This window comes from Pseudophryne corroboree, chromosome 1 (genome assembly GCF_028390025.1).
Source record: "Pseudophryne corroboree isolate aPseCor3 chromosome 1, aPseCor3.hap2, whole genome shotgun sequence".
In the NCBI taxonomy this organism is placed as follows: Eukaryota; Metazoa; Chordata; class Amphibia; order Anura; family Myobatrachidae; genus Pseudophryne; species Pseudophryne corroboree.
This window is the reverse complement of record NC_086444.1, coordinates 649,121,936-649,137,119: the sequence shown is the minus strand read 5'-3', so window position 1 is coordinate 649,137,119 and position 15,184 is coordinate 649,121,936. Positions and strand designations below refer to the sequence as shown.

Below are 15,184 nucleotides of genomic sequence, written 5' to 3'. Positions count from 1 at the left end.
TTTTTTCCTGACCTCACAGAAATGTAAATATGCTCATCCATCTGTTTAGACATATGCTGGTTTAAGAGGTGACTTGATTTGCTGTGAATTTATGGTAGCGGAGGGTAGACCAAGCTGTGTTGTGATGCCACATTGCGTTTTACTATGTACAAATAAAGTTAGATGGGAACGATGTGGGTTTATTTTCCAGTTAGCAGAATCATTTGTACAGCAAGTGGGATTGATAGCTGTTCTTAGCGTTTACGTACCAGAACATTTGCAAGTGCAGATGACTGAAATTGATTTCTTATATGGCAGGGAGGTCTACATTATATCACTAATGGGCTTCAGGGCCAAATGTTTTCTGTTACGATGCATAGTGCAAATCATAAATACCCTACTGGTATTGTTATTTGACATTTTTACTTCTAAATTGTGATATCTTTTTATTGTACTTTGGACCTCATCAGCAACATATTTTCAGCAGATGTATTAGGGGCATATTTAGCACTTATCAGGTTTTACATTTTGTAAGTGTAATTTCTTATCGCCACTATTCCCAGCAGTAAGAAATTATGGGGCAGATGTATTAACCTGGAGAAGGCATAAGGAAGTGATAAACCAGTGATATGTGCAAGGTGATAAAGGCAGCAGCCAATCAGATCCTAACTGTTAATTTACATATTGGAGCTGATTGGCTGGTTCCTTTATCACCTTGCACATATCACTGGTTTATCACTTCCTTATGCCTTCTCCAGGTTAATACATCTGCCCCTAAAACGAAAGTACTAATAGTCACATGCAGGGACCAGGTCTCAGAAAGGAGCCTGTCCCTGCATTTTTTAAGCAGTGAAACGATCACTAGTGCAATAATTTCACTCCTCTTTCGTGAGCTCTGCGTGCTACTGTGCATGCATGGCCAACATGTAGCCCATAGAAGCATTCCAGAGCTTGGCAAATCTGACAGCCTAGAAGCTCCCTAAACCTCAGGGGGCTGCTTCTGCTTTTAGAAATGGAGGGTCCGTTGCAGATATTGGAGGTATCTGATTTGGTCCCTCAATGGTACACATAGGGATCCGTTGTCGGTAACCTGACTGTCGGGGTATCACACCCAGCCCCTTATTATCACTGTGATTAAATGTATTCTATCCGTTTACATACTGTTACACTTGTTAGTAATCTGTCAGTTATTATTCACTTTTTGAGAGTTAGACTGGGTTTGTCTATAGCTTGAAGGTGAAGCATAAGAATTAATATGTGTAATTAATAATATGCTTCTTCACATCTGCCCCAGTTGAGGTTATAAACTGTTGCAACTGGTCAATAGTCTTTTCATTTCATAATTTCTGATTATCATTGACTGCTACATTATCTAGTATGGAAGCTGCTAACCTGAAATCCCTCTGTAGGACTAAATTTGACAGCTGTTTAAAAAATATGTTAATATATTCACAGAGGTTTATTGACCTGGTGTTGTATACAAGCAGCAGCTAATTATGGCAACTGTGTGCAGCTTTGATTGCCTGTAAATCACCCCCCAGTGAGGCAGGTGATGGGACTAGAGCCATACAGAGCAGGGCTGGTTGTAGACCAAGTATAGATTAGGAAGAGAACCCCCCCCCCCCACACACACACACACGCTGCCCAACATAGCCCATACATAAACACACACTGCCCCCCATATCATCACACAACATGCTGCCCCCCATAGCCTCACACAACCTCTCAGTACACACACACTGCCCAACATAGCCCATACATAAACACACACTGCCCCCCATAGCATCACACAACATGCTGCCCCACCATAGCCTCACACACCCTCTCTGTGCACACATGCTGCCCAACATAGGCCATCATTCCTAGTTGTTCGCTCGCTAGCAGATTTTAGCAGCATTGCACACGCTAGGCCGTCGCCCTCTGGGAGTGTATCTTAGCTTAGCAGAATTGTGAACAAAAGATTAGCAGAATTGCGAATAGAAAATTCTTAGCAGTTTCTGATTAGCTCCAGACTTACTCCAACACTGCGATCAGCTCAGCCCGTTTCGTTCCTGGTTTGACGTCACAAACACGCCCTGCGTTCGGCCAGCCACTCCCCCGTTTCTCCAGACACTCCTGCGTTTTATTCTGGCACGTATTTTTTGGTCCTCTCATGTAAGGGGAAGTTGGCTGGGCAGTGAGTGGTACAGACATTCTTTTGGCTAATAAGCGATGACATTGAGCATATCCCCACTCTACGTATTTCAATGGGTGTGATGTTTTAGTTCATGTTAGTCTTATACAGAGTTATTGACACTCCCCGTAGCAGTCACATTGCCCCCTGAGCCCTTCTCTCTCCTAATATTTTTATCCCCACACCCCCCATAGCAGTCACGTTGCCCCCTGAGACCTCCTCACTCCTAATCTTTCTGAATTTAATAAAATGTCTGAAGACTCGTCCAGAGTGACAGCGTGACACCACATCATAATAAACACAACTTAACCTTTGCATTTCTGTGGGGGATGTACCTAAGCAAGTCTGGTGCACTATGGGAAACAACGTTCTTCTAGCGTAGACCATACATATTTTGGTGCAGGACTAATGTATAAGGGCTATAAGGTACTTCCCTTCTCTTAGATCATCCTAGTGGATGATGAAGAAACATTAATATATAAATCATCTATGCCATTTAAGCAGTCCTTACAGTACCCTAACACAAGGCTGTTACTATAATGGTCAACAGGCTATCCAGGTGTTTAATGGGTAAACATTGTAAAACAAAAGATACAAAATAAAAACATCTTCACTAAATTAAAAAAAAAAATGTTTTATTTTTTTACAATAAACACTACCACGTGGTACATAACAACCCCAAGAAAGGTGCATATAGCCACTTCAAGAGTTTCTGGTTAACAGAACATTTTTAAATGTCAAAACCTATGGTTTAAATAACATAGGACTATTTGAAAATAACTACAGTTTAACATACAAGGGATAAGATCAAATGTGGTGGGATAGTTGTATTTTTTATTTTTGCAGAGAGATACAAACATGTAGGTGATTTCTGATTGATTTGTGGTACAAGGTACAGCAGTGATGTGAAAATATGTTAATGCCGCAGGAAGCATCTGAAGAAAACAAGAAACCTTCTGCTGATATTGCAGATTCAAGTGCTGTGTCTTTTATTATTATTATTATCCTTTATTTATATGGCGCCACAAGGGTTCCGCAGCGCCCAATTACAGAGTACATAAATAATCAAACAGGAAAACAGCAACTTACAGTTGATGACAGTATAGGACAAGTACAGGGTAAATAAACATAGTTACATCAGCAGATGACACTGGAATAAGTATCAGGTGGCAGAAGACTGCTGGAGTTGATGCAGTTGAAGATTATTAAAGTAAGAAAGGATAAGCACATGAGGGAAGAGGGCCCTGCTCGTGAGAGCTTACAATCTAAAGGGGAGGGGTAGACAGACAGGGGTGACACAGATGGGGTACATAGAGAGCGTAGAACAGAGGGTTAGGATGAGATTTGGCTGGGTTTGGTGAAGAAGTGGGTCTTGAGAGCCCGTTTGAAGTTTTGTAGAGAGGTGGAGAGTCTGAGGGGGAGAGGTAGGGAATTCTAGAGAAGTGGTGCAGCACGCGAAAAATCTTGGAGATAGGAGTGGGAGGAGGTAATCCGTAGGCAGGAAAGTCGTCGTGCATTAGCAGAGCGAAGAGGACGTGTGGGAATGTAAAGGGAGATAAGATCAGAGATGTAGATGGGAGAGGAGTGGGTGAGGGCTTTGTAAGCGAGTGTGAGATGCGGATCGTCAAGTGTGTACCCAGCCTAAGAGCTACTCAGAGAGGGCAACGGAACTCGTCTGCTGGGGCCAGGAAATCTGCATTGGAAAATGCAGACCCAAGCCTCTGCAAGTCTAAAAAACAGGAAGGGGGGACGAAATGCTTTTTAAATGTTTTGAAACGGTCACCGCTCCCCAAACGGCTGCAGCATGTCAGTCAGACAGCTTTGTGGCACTGCAAGTGATCAGGGTATTTCTGTGAGGTCGGATAACATATTCAACTCATCCAACCAGCTGCAACACTGCAATAGTATTAAAATAGAACACCCAACACTACATTACTAGGGTAGGATGGCTGGTGCTGCAGGGGGATTGATAAGTCCCATGGCTGCAGCAGATTCAGCGTGGGAGGTACTATTGGTGGCGGCTTGTTGGGCACAGCAGGGGGTAGGGGGAAGTTATACTGCTCGCGGCTGCAGCAGCAGCTCCAGCATGGGGGTACTGGTGGCGGCGGCTAAAGTTCGGTAAAGCAGTGGGTAGGTGGGGTGATACCATCTATGGTTGGGGACGGTCATCTGCATGTTCCTAGTGGGCGGGCGCAGGGCCGGCCCAAGCTTATTTTTTTTGGTAAGTAGATATAAATGTTGGCGCCTCTTGATGGGATAAACTTTTGACAGCATGTGCCAAAGTAAAGGTGTGTGGTCTCATATGACAGGTAGATAGTGGGTGACTGAGGCAGCAGTGACTGGGAGATAGTGGATGACTGGGGAGGCAGTGGTGACAGGGAGATAGTGGGTGACTGAGGCAGGGGTGACAGAGATAGTGGGTGACTGAGGCAGGGGTGTCAGGGAGATAGTGGGTGACTGAGGCAGGGGTGACAGGGAGATAGTGGGTGACTGAGGCAGAAGTGACATGGAGATAGTGGGTGACTGAGGCAGGGGTGACACGGAGATAGTGGGTGACTGGGATGGCTGGGGTGACAGGGAGATAGTGGGTGACTGGGATGGCTGGGGTGACAGGTAGTGGGTGACTGAGGGAGGGGTGACAGGGAGATTGTGGATGACTGGGATGGCAGGGAGATAGTGGGTGACTGGGATGGCTGAGGTGACAGGTAGTGGGTGACTGAAGCAGGGGTGACACAAAGATAGTGTGTGACTGGGATGGCAGGGGTGACAGGAAGATAGTGGGTGACTGGGATGGCAGTGGTGACGGAGATAGTGGGTGACTGAGGGAGGGGTGACAGGGATGGCAGTGGTGACGGAGATAGTGGGTGACTGAAGGAAGGGTGACAGGGAGATAGTAGGTGACAGGGATGACATGTAGTGGGTGACTGAGGGAGGGGTGACAGGGAGATAGTGGGTGACTGGGATGGCTGGGGTGACAGGTAGTGGGTGACTGAAGCGGGGTGACAAGGAGATAGTGTGTGACTGGGATGGCAGGGGTGATGGGAAGATAGTGGGTGACTGAGGCAGGGGTGACGGAGATAGTGGGTGAATGAGGGAGAGGTGACAGGGAGATAGTGGGTGACTGGGATGGCTGGAGTGACAGGTAGTGGGTGACTGAGGGAGGGGTGACTGGGAGATAGTGGGTGACTGGGGTGGCTGGGGTGACAGGTAGTGGGTGACTGAGGCAGGGGTGACATGGAGATAGTGGGTGACTGGGATGGCAGGGGTGACAGGTAGATAGTGGGTGACGGAGATAGTGGGTGACTGAGGCAGGGGTGACAGGGAGATAGTGGGGGGTGGCAGCTGTGGTGCAAACTATATAGAAATCAGTACAAATGGTGAACACACAGGGCGATGGGGGCAGGAGGGCACACACCAGGGAGAGGGTGGTAGAGGGTGCCATACACACATAAGGCAGGGGTACAAGGAGTCAGGTACAGTGGATGGGGGCAGGAGGGCACAAGGTTTTAACACACACACAGGGGGCCACACACCAAGGTGTGGGGGGGATAAAGGGTGCCATACACACACATAAGGCAGGGGGTACAGGGGGGGCACACACAGTGGGGTGGGGGGAGTAGGAAGGCACAGGGCTCTCTGGTCACTCACCACTCCGTGTCCAGTTAAGCTTGGGGTATCAGCAAGGGAGGCCCGTGGACCCAGGCAGAGGCCGAAGCAGGAGGATAGGAGTCAGTCAAGGAGTACACTCCTAGAACTGTGCCTGGTAACGAGAGGCAAAGGCCAATCTCTGCTGCACCCCCCACGGAGCAGCTGCTGGAGAAGGGAGGGTGCAGAGGAGTCGGGCGACTCAGATCTCCGTCACGAAGGAGGCGGGGCAGGTCATAAATACACTGTAGTGTGACTAGGTGCAGGTGGGAGCGGCGGCCCCTGAAGGCAGTCCGGGGCCATGGCAGCCGCATCCCTGCACATACGAGTCACACCACTGCCTGCACACCTGCTGTCCTTCCATAGCAGCCGATGGGAGCCGCTGCGTAACATGTATAGCAGCGGGTGGCAGTGGCACTACTAGTTGTGAGCAGTAGTAGATTTACCGCTAGGGAATCTGGCCCGGCGAGGGTCCCTTGGGACCTGCCGGGCCCTAGGCGGCCTTTGTTGCCTAGTGGTAAATCCGTCACTGAGTATACACCACAATATACGTTTGTATATATTTAAGACTAGTTACTAAGGTGTCTATTCATGAACGGAGTGGAGAAATTGCCCATGGCAACCAATCAGTGTTGAGGTAACATTTATAAAGTGCATTTTAAAAAATTATATGTAGCAGCTGATTGGTTGCCATGGGCAACTTCTCCACTATGGGGGTCATTCCGAGTTGATTGCACCCTGCCGATTTCCGCAGTGCAGCGATCAGGTTACTACTGCGCATGCGTATGAACCGCAATGCGCACGCGTGTTGTACGGGTACAAACAGCATCGTTGCTGTGCAATGCTTCTAGCCACAAATCCATTCGCACATCTGATCGCAAGAAGATTGACAGGAAGAAGGCGTTTATGGGTGTCAACTGACCGTTTTCTGGGAGTGGTAGGGAAAATGCAGGTGTGTCCAAGCGTTTGCAGGGCGGGTGTCTGACGTCAATTCCGGGACTGGACAGGCTGAAGTGATCGCAAGGGCTGAGTAAGTTCAGACCTACTCAGAAACTGCAAAAAAACATTTTCGTCCTGCTCGGCTGCACATGCGATCGCACACTTGAAAAAGCGAAAATACACTCCCCCGTGGGCTGCGACTATCTGATCACTGCTCTGCAAAAAATAGCGAGCGATCAACTCGGAATGAGGGCCTATGTCACGATTTATAAAACTGATTACCTTTACAGGAATGAAAGCTATACCTTAAACATACCTTAAATACACTTTAAACCATCAGCCGCTGCGGCCGCTATACTTAATTCACACTCTACGCACCTTTTACGCTATTAGCGTACAGAGTCCCGTATCACTGTACGGACTTTCCATACAAACGCCGCGCTGGGGGTACAAAGTACACACAGCGCGCGCACACCCAGAGATACACTTTAAACCTTTACAGTAATGCAATGCAATGCTATTACACTTTAAACCTTATGCAGCAATGCAGTGTGATGCTATTACACTTTAAACCTTATGCAGCAATGCAGTGTGATGCTATTACACTTTAAACCTTATGCAGCAATGCAGTGTGATGCTATTACACTTTAAACCTTATGCAGCAATGCAGTGTGATGCTATTACACTTTAAACCTTATGCAGCAATGCAGTGTGATGCTATTACACTTTAAACCTTAGCAGGGAAAGAAATACACCACACCAATTGTGATTTTACCGCTGGGTTCCGACACCACAGTGGATTATTTCTGAAAGGGGGTTTACAATACAAATCATAGACTACAATACAAGACAATATAACAGAATAATGGCTACAGTCAATGTACATACGTGATTGGAATCGCTTGCGCTACCCGGCCGGTCCCCGGTCATCTGATAGATAACTTTGTGAGTCTTGTGCGTGGCCAGGCTGCAGCAGGCTTTATTTATACAATTCTTCCAAAAGCAATACAACGGATACTGTAATCCCTTTGTCCATTGGACACAGGAATGCACTTTTACAGTACAGGAGAGGTCATAAGTTGATTTGAAAAGGTAGGCGATGTCTTTCTCAACTGCTCTTGTGGGTGGTCTCCTCTGGATTCCCGCCGCATACATAATATACAGTAAATACAGTTTATATCTATATTCTGCTTCTGCACATAACTATCCGCAGGAACATGCGATCTTCCGCAGACCAACACCGGAATGTTACCCTTAAAATACCCTACAGCTGGATACCAAATACCACCTTATAACCTTAGTCTGTCCCCTCTTATCCTGTAAAGGTGAATCCCTTTGTTCTGCAACCATTTAAACAGCTATAACTTTCTGATGTGGTGCAAGGAGACTATGGCCCTCATTCCGAGTTGTTCGCTCGCAAGCGGATTTTAGCAGATTTGCTCATGCTAAGCCGCCGCCTACTGGGAGTGAATCTTAGCATCTTAAAATTGCGAACGATGTATTCGCAATATTGCGATTACACACCTCGTAGCAGTTTCTGAGTAGCTCCAGACTTACTCGGCATCTGCGATCATTTCACTGCTTGTCGTTCCTGGTTTGACGTCACAAACACACCCAGCGTTCGCCCAGACACTCCTACGTTTCTCCGGCCACTCCTGCGTTTTTTCCGGAAACGGTAGCGTTTTTTCCCACACGCCCATAAAACGGCCTGTTTCCGCCCAGTAACACCCATTTCCTGTCAATCACATTATGATCGCCAGAACGATGAAAAAGCCGTGAGTAAAATTCCTAACTGCATAGCAAATTTACTTGGCGCAGTCGCAGTGCGGACATTGCGCATGCGCATTAAGCGGAAAATCGCTGCGATGCGAAGATTTTTACTGAGCGAACAACTCGGAATGACCACCTATGTGTACATTGTGCACTATTTGGATTAAATATGTAATGTGTTTTGATGGCTCTCCATGCGTACACAAACTTTGCCGTAAATACCCATACCACGCGCCGATGCGCAGGACCGCGGGAGCGACCATACGCAAATTGCGGATATGTGCACGCACTGCAGAACAAGTGCACGCGCAGTGGGCATGTGTGTGCAGTTTGTACGTGATGTGTGTTCTGCAATATTTTTCGACTTTGACACGATGCTGAAGTTTTCTTCTTATTTGGCCAGCTTCTTATTCACTTCTTATTCGAACTACAGCTTCTTATTCAAAAAAATAGGATTTTTAGTACCTACCGGTAAATCCTTTTCTCCTAGTCCGTAGAGGATGCTGGGGACTCCAAAAGGACCATGGGGTATAGACGGGATCCGCAGGAGCTTGGGCACACTGAAAAGACTTTGACTGGGTGTGAACTGGCTCCTCCCTCTATGCCCCTCCTCCAGACCTCAGTTATAGGAACTGTGCCCAGGAGAGACAGACATTTCGAGGTAAGGATTTTTGCTTAAACCAAGGGCGAGAAAACCTACCAGCCCACACCACAACATACCGTACAACCGGAATATCAGGAAACCAGATAACAGTATGAATTAACAACAGCAACAAGCTGAATACAACTAATACACAACCCGCGTGTAAACTAATTTAACCAGCAATAATACACTGCAAGTAACAGTCCGCACTGGGAAGGGCGCCCAGCATACTCTACGGACTAGGAGAAAAGGATTTACCGGTAGGTACTAAAATCCTATTTTCTCTTACGTCCTAGAGGATGCTGGGGACTCCAAAAGGACCATGGGGTCTATACCAAAGCTCCAGAATGGGCGGGAGAGTGCGGACGACTCTGCAGCACCGATTGAGCATACATAAGGTCCTCATCAGCCAGGGTATCAAACTTGTAAAACTTAGCAAAGGTGTTTGAACCCAACCACGTAGCAGCTCGGCAAAGCTGAAGTGCCGAGACCCCTCGGGCAGCCGCCCAAGACGAGCCCACTTTTCTGGTAGAATGGGCCTTTACTGACTTCGGCAACGGTAGCCCAGCCGAAGAATGAGCTTGCTGAATCGTACTACAAATCCAGCGTGCAATAGTCTGCTTAGAAGCAGGATTTCCAATCTTGTTGGAAGCATACAGGACAAAGAGAACCTCTGTTTTCCTGGCAAGAGCCGTTCTGGCGACGTAAATCTTCAAAGCACTTACAACATCAAGAGACTTTGGAACTGCCACAGCATCCGTGGCCACAGGTACCACAATCGGTAGTTAATGTGAAAGGAAGAAACCACCTTCGTCAGAAATTGTTGACGAGTCCTCAATTCTGCTCTATCCGAATGGAAGATCAAATATGGACTCTTGTGAGATAAGGCCGCCAACTCTGACACTCGCCTGGCAGACGCCAGAGCCAAAAGCATGACTACCTTCCAAGTGAGAAACTTTAACTCAACCTTACGCAAAGGCTCAAACCAGGGAGACATAAGAAACTGCAAGACCACTTCAAGATCCCACGGCGCCACAGGCGGTACAAATGGAGGATGGATATGCAGCACTCCCTTCACAAAAGCCTGAACCTCTGGAAGGACAGCCAATTCCTTTTGAAAGAAAATAGATAAAGCCGAAATCTGCACTTTGATGGAACCCAATTTCAGGCCTGCATCGACGCCTGCCTGCAAAAAATTGAGAAACTGACCCAAGTGAAATTCCTACGCAGGAGCAGTTTTGGTCTCACACCACGAAACATACTTTCTCCAAATACGGTGATAATGTTTAGCCGTAACCTCCTTCCTCGCCTTAAGGAGAGTGGGGATGACCTCCCCAAGAATACCTTTTTGAGCTAAAATTTGGCGCTCAACTTCCATGCCGTCAAACGCAGCCGCGGTAAGTCCGGAAACACGCATGGTCCCTGCAGTAACAGGTCCTCTCTTAAAGGGAGCGTCCAAGGATCTTCCACCAATAATTCCTGAAGATCCGGATACCAGGCCCTGCGCGGCCAATCTGGAACTACGAGAATCGCCTGAACCTTTGCTCGTCGTATGATTCCCAGCAGCTTTGGAATGAGAGGAAGTGGAGGGAACACATATACCGACTGAAACACCCACGGAGTCACCAGGGCGTCCACTGCACTGGCTTGGGGGTCCCTTGACCTGGAACAATACCTCGGAAGCTTCTTGTTGAGGCGAGACGCCATCATGTCTATCAGAGGAATTCCCCAACGCTTCGTCACTTCTGCAAATACCTCTTGATGAAGAGCCCACTCTCCCGGACGGAGATCGTGTCTGCTGAGGAAGTCTGCTTCCCAGTTGTCCACTCCCGGGAGGAAGACTGCCGACAGAGCGCTCACGTGCTGTTCCGCCCAGCGAAGGATTCTTGTGGCCTCCACCATAGCCACCCTGCTCCTTGTTCCGCCTTGACGGTTTACATGCGCCACCGCTGTTATGTTGTCCAACTGGATCAGGACAGATCGACCCTGAAGAAGGCTCTTTGCTTGTAGCAGGCCGTTGTAAATGGCTCTTAACTCGAGGACATTTATGTGGAGACAAGATCCCTGGTTTGACCATTTCCCCTGGAAATTTCTTCCTTGGGTGACTGCGCCCCAGCCTCGGAGACTTGCATCTGTTGTCAGTAGGACCCAGTCCTGGATTCCGAATCGGCGCCCTCCAAGAAGGTGGGAGCTTTGTAGCCACCACAGGAGAGAAATCCTGGCCCTGGAAGATAGACTTATTTTCCGGTGCATGTGCAGGTGAGACCCGGACCATTTGCTCAGCAGATCCCACTGAAACACCCAGGCATGAAACCTGCCAAACGGAATGGCTTTGTACGCCGCAACCATCTTCCCCAGAACCCGAGTACACTGATGAATCGACACACTTGTTGGCCTCAGAAGCTCCCTGACCATTGTCTGTAGTTCCAGAGCTTTGTCTTCCGGAAGAAACACTCTCTGTAACTCCGTATCTAGAATCATGCCCAGACAGGGCAGCCGAGTGGTCGGAACCAATTGAGACTTTGGTAAATTTAGAACCCAACCGTGTTGTCGCAGCACCGACAGAGACAATTCCACATTTCTTAACAATTTTTCCTTGGACCTCGCCTTTATCAGGAGATCGTCCAAGTACGGGATAATTGTAACCCCTTGTTTGCGAAGGAGAACCATCATTTCCGCCATGACTTTGGTGAAAATCCTTGGGGCCGTGGAAAGCCCAAACGGCAACGTCTGAAATTGGTAATGACAATCCTGTATCGCAAACCTGAGGAAAGCTTGATGCGGAGGATATGTCGGGACGTGTAAGTAGGCATCTTTTATATCGACTGACGCCATAAAATCCCCCCCCCCCCTCCCCTTCTAGGCTGGAAATCACAGCTCGAAGAGATTCCATCTTGAACTTGAAAACTTTCAAGTAAGGATTGTGGGATTTTAGGTTCAGAATAGGTCTGACCGAACCGTCCGGCTTCGGTACAACAAAGAGGCTCAAGTAGAACCCCTCCCCCCGTTGGGACGGGGGAACTGGCACAATGACCCTGTGTTGACACAACTTTTGTATTTCAGCCTTCACGACCTCCCTGTCCGGAAGAGACATTGGCAAGGCCGAAATGAAAAAGCGGTGAGGGGGCATCTCCTGAAACTCCAGCCTGTATCCCTGAGACACTATTTCTAGGACCCAAGGATCCAGGCCTGATTGAACCCAGACCTGACTGAATATCCGTAGACGGCCTCCCACCGGTCCGGACTCCCCCAGGGGAGCCCCAGCGTCATGCGGTGGACTTGGTAGAGACGGGGGAGGAGTTTTGGTCCTGGGCGCCTGGTACTGCAGGCGACTTTCTTCCCCGTCCTCTACCCTTTGAAGCGAGGAATGACGAGCCTTTTCCTTGCTTGTATTTATTTGGACGAAAGGACTGCATCTGCTGATGGGGTGCCTTTTTCTGCTGTGTGGGAACATAAGGAAGAAAAGATGACTTACCCGCAGTTGCGGTAGACACCAGGTCAGTCAAGCCGTCACCAAACAAGACACTACCTTTGAAGGGGAGGGCTTCCATAGCTTTCTTGGAGTCGGCATCAGCATTCCATTGATGGATCCACAGCTCCCTCCTGGCCGAGATCGCCATGGCATTGGCTCTTGATCCCAAGAGACCAACATCCCTCGCCGCATCCTTCAGGTAATCTGCAGCGTCCTTGATATAACCAAGAGTCAAAAGAACATTATCTTTATCAAGGGTATCCATATCAGAAGCTAAATTATCAGCCCATTTAGCAATAGCACTACTCACCCATACCGACGCCACAGCAGGTCTGAGCAATGCACCCGTATTAGCGAAAATGGCCTTCAGAGACGTCTCCAGCTTGCGATCCGCCGGATCCTTGAGAGCTGCTGTGTCAGGGGACGGAAGCGCCACCTTCTTAGACAAACGGGATAAAGCCTTATCGACATTCGGAGACGACTCCCATTTTTCCCTGTCATCAGAGGGGAAAGGATACGCCATGAAAATTCTCTTGGGAATCTGCCACCTCTTGTCCGGCGACTCCCAAGCCTTTTCACAAAGAGTATTCATTTCATGAGAGGGGGGAAACTTCACCTCAGGTTTTTTCCCTTTAAACAAACAAATCCTTGTTTCCTGCACCGCAGGTTCGTCAGAGATACGTAAAACATCTTTAATAGCCACAATCATGTACTGAATACTCTTAACTAGCCTTGGGTGTAAAGTAGCCTCAGTGAAGTAGACATCGGAATCAGAATCCGTGTCGGTATCCATATCTACCATCTGGGTAAACAAACGCTTTTGCGACCCTGACGGGGCCTGTACCTGAGACAAAGGATCCTCCATGGATTTCCTCCACACTTGAGTCTGAGACTCCGATTTATCCAATCTCTTAGACAACGAGGCCACATTTGTATTAAGTGCACTTAACATTGTAAGCAAATCAGGTGTCGGCTATGCCGACAGAGCCATCTCCAGACCCGCATCTGCGCCCCCAGCAACCTCCTCCGGGGAGTAACACTCAGCTTCAGACTTGCCGACACGTAGTACCGACACACCGGCACACACACACTGCTTCAGCTAGGGGACAGACCCACAAGGAAGCCCGGATAGAGAAACACAGAGGGAGTATGCCAGCTCACACCCCAGCGCCCATATATCCCACCAAACGATATATGCGGAAAAGCGCTGCTGTTAATTACAATATATGCACCAAATATCTGTGCCCCCCCCCCCCCGATTTGCTCCCTTTTACTTGAGTGGAGCTTGGAGGTCCCGGGCCAGCGTCTCATGCAGCGGCTGTGGATGAGAGAAAATGGCGCTGGTGAGCTGTGCGGCTAAGCCCCGCCTCTTCCCGGCGCGCTTCAGTCCCGCAAAAATTTAAACTTGAATGCTGGCGGGGGTACGGAAAACGGTGCCCGGGCACCGAAAGTGCCTGTCTGCCAGCCCTTAAAAGACCCAGTAACATGCTGCCCAGGGCGCTCCCCCCCCAGCGCCCTGCACCCGCAAGTGCCATTGGTGAAGTGTGTGGGAGCATGGACCGCTGCGCTGCTACCTCGTTACTGAAGTCTTCTGCCGTCTGATGTCTTCGGATCTTCACATACTCACCCGGCTTCTTTCTTCTGGCTTCTGTGAGGGTGGTGACGGCGCGGCTTCGGGAACAAGCAGCTAGGCGAACCAAGTGATCGAACCCTCTAGAGCTAATGGTGTCCAGTAGCCTAAGAAGCAGAGCCCTTAACTAAGTAGAAGTAGCTCTGACTTCTCTCCCCTCAGTCCCTCGATGCAGGGAGCCTGTAGCCAGCAGGTCTCCCTGAAAATAAAAAACCTAACAAGTCTTTTCTAGAGAAACTCAGTAGAGCTCCCCTAGTGAGTGTCCAGTCACTCCTGGGCACAAAGTCTGAGGTCTGGAGGAGGGGCATAGAGGGAGGAGCCAGTTCACACCCAGTCAAAGTCTTTTCAGTGTGCCCAAGCTCCTGCGGATCCCGTCTATACCCCATGGTCCTTTTGGAGTCCCCAGCATCCAATAGAACGTAAGAGAAATTGAGTTTTGCAAGGGTGTCATGATTGGACGCCATTCTGACGCCAGAACGTGCATAACTGCAAATAATATTGTATTGCTCAATCTCTGCAAATGTGCTGTGTGTGGTTATGTATGAATCCTGTGTGGAAAGGTCATTCTAATAGCCCCCTTCACAGCGGATTTCAGTTTTCAAATTTGTGGCTCAAGACTTGTCAACCCTTGCAAAACTCAATTTTCTGAATAAGAAGCAATAGTTCGAATAAGGGCCCTCATTCCGAGTTGTTCGCTCGCAAGCTGCTTTTAGCAGCTTTGCACACGCTAAGCCGCCGCCTACTGGGAGTGAATCTTAGCATAGTAAAATTGCGAACGAAAGATTAGCAGAATTGCGAATAGACACTTCTTAGCAGTTTCTGAGTAGCTCCACACTTACTCGGCAACTGCGATGGGTTCAGTCAGTTTCGTTCCTGGTTTGACGTCACAATCACACCCAGCGTTCGCCCAGACACTCCCCCGTTTCTTCAGAC

At 48.6% G+C, this 15,184-nt stretch overlaps 1 protein-coding gene across 2 annotated transcripts in view; it reads left to right on the top strand.

The window, feature by feature from the left end:
* RNF38 (ring finger protein 38) overlaps nt 1-15,184 on the top strand; it is a 514,010-nt gene that overhangs the window by 268,302 nt on the left and 230,524 nt on the right. The gene's annotated exons all lie outside the window — the stretch shown is intronic.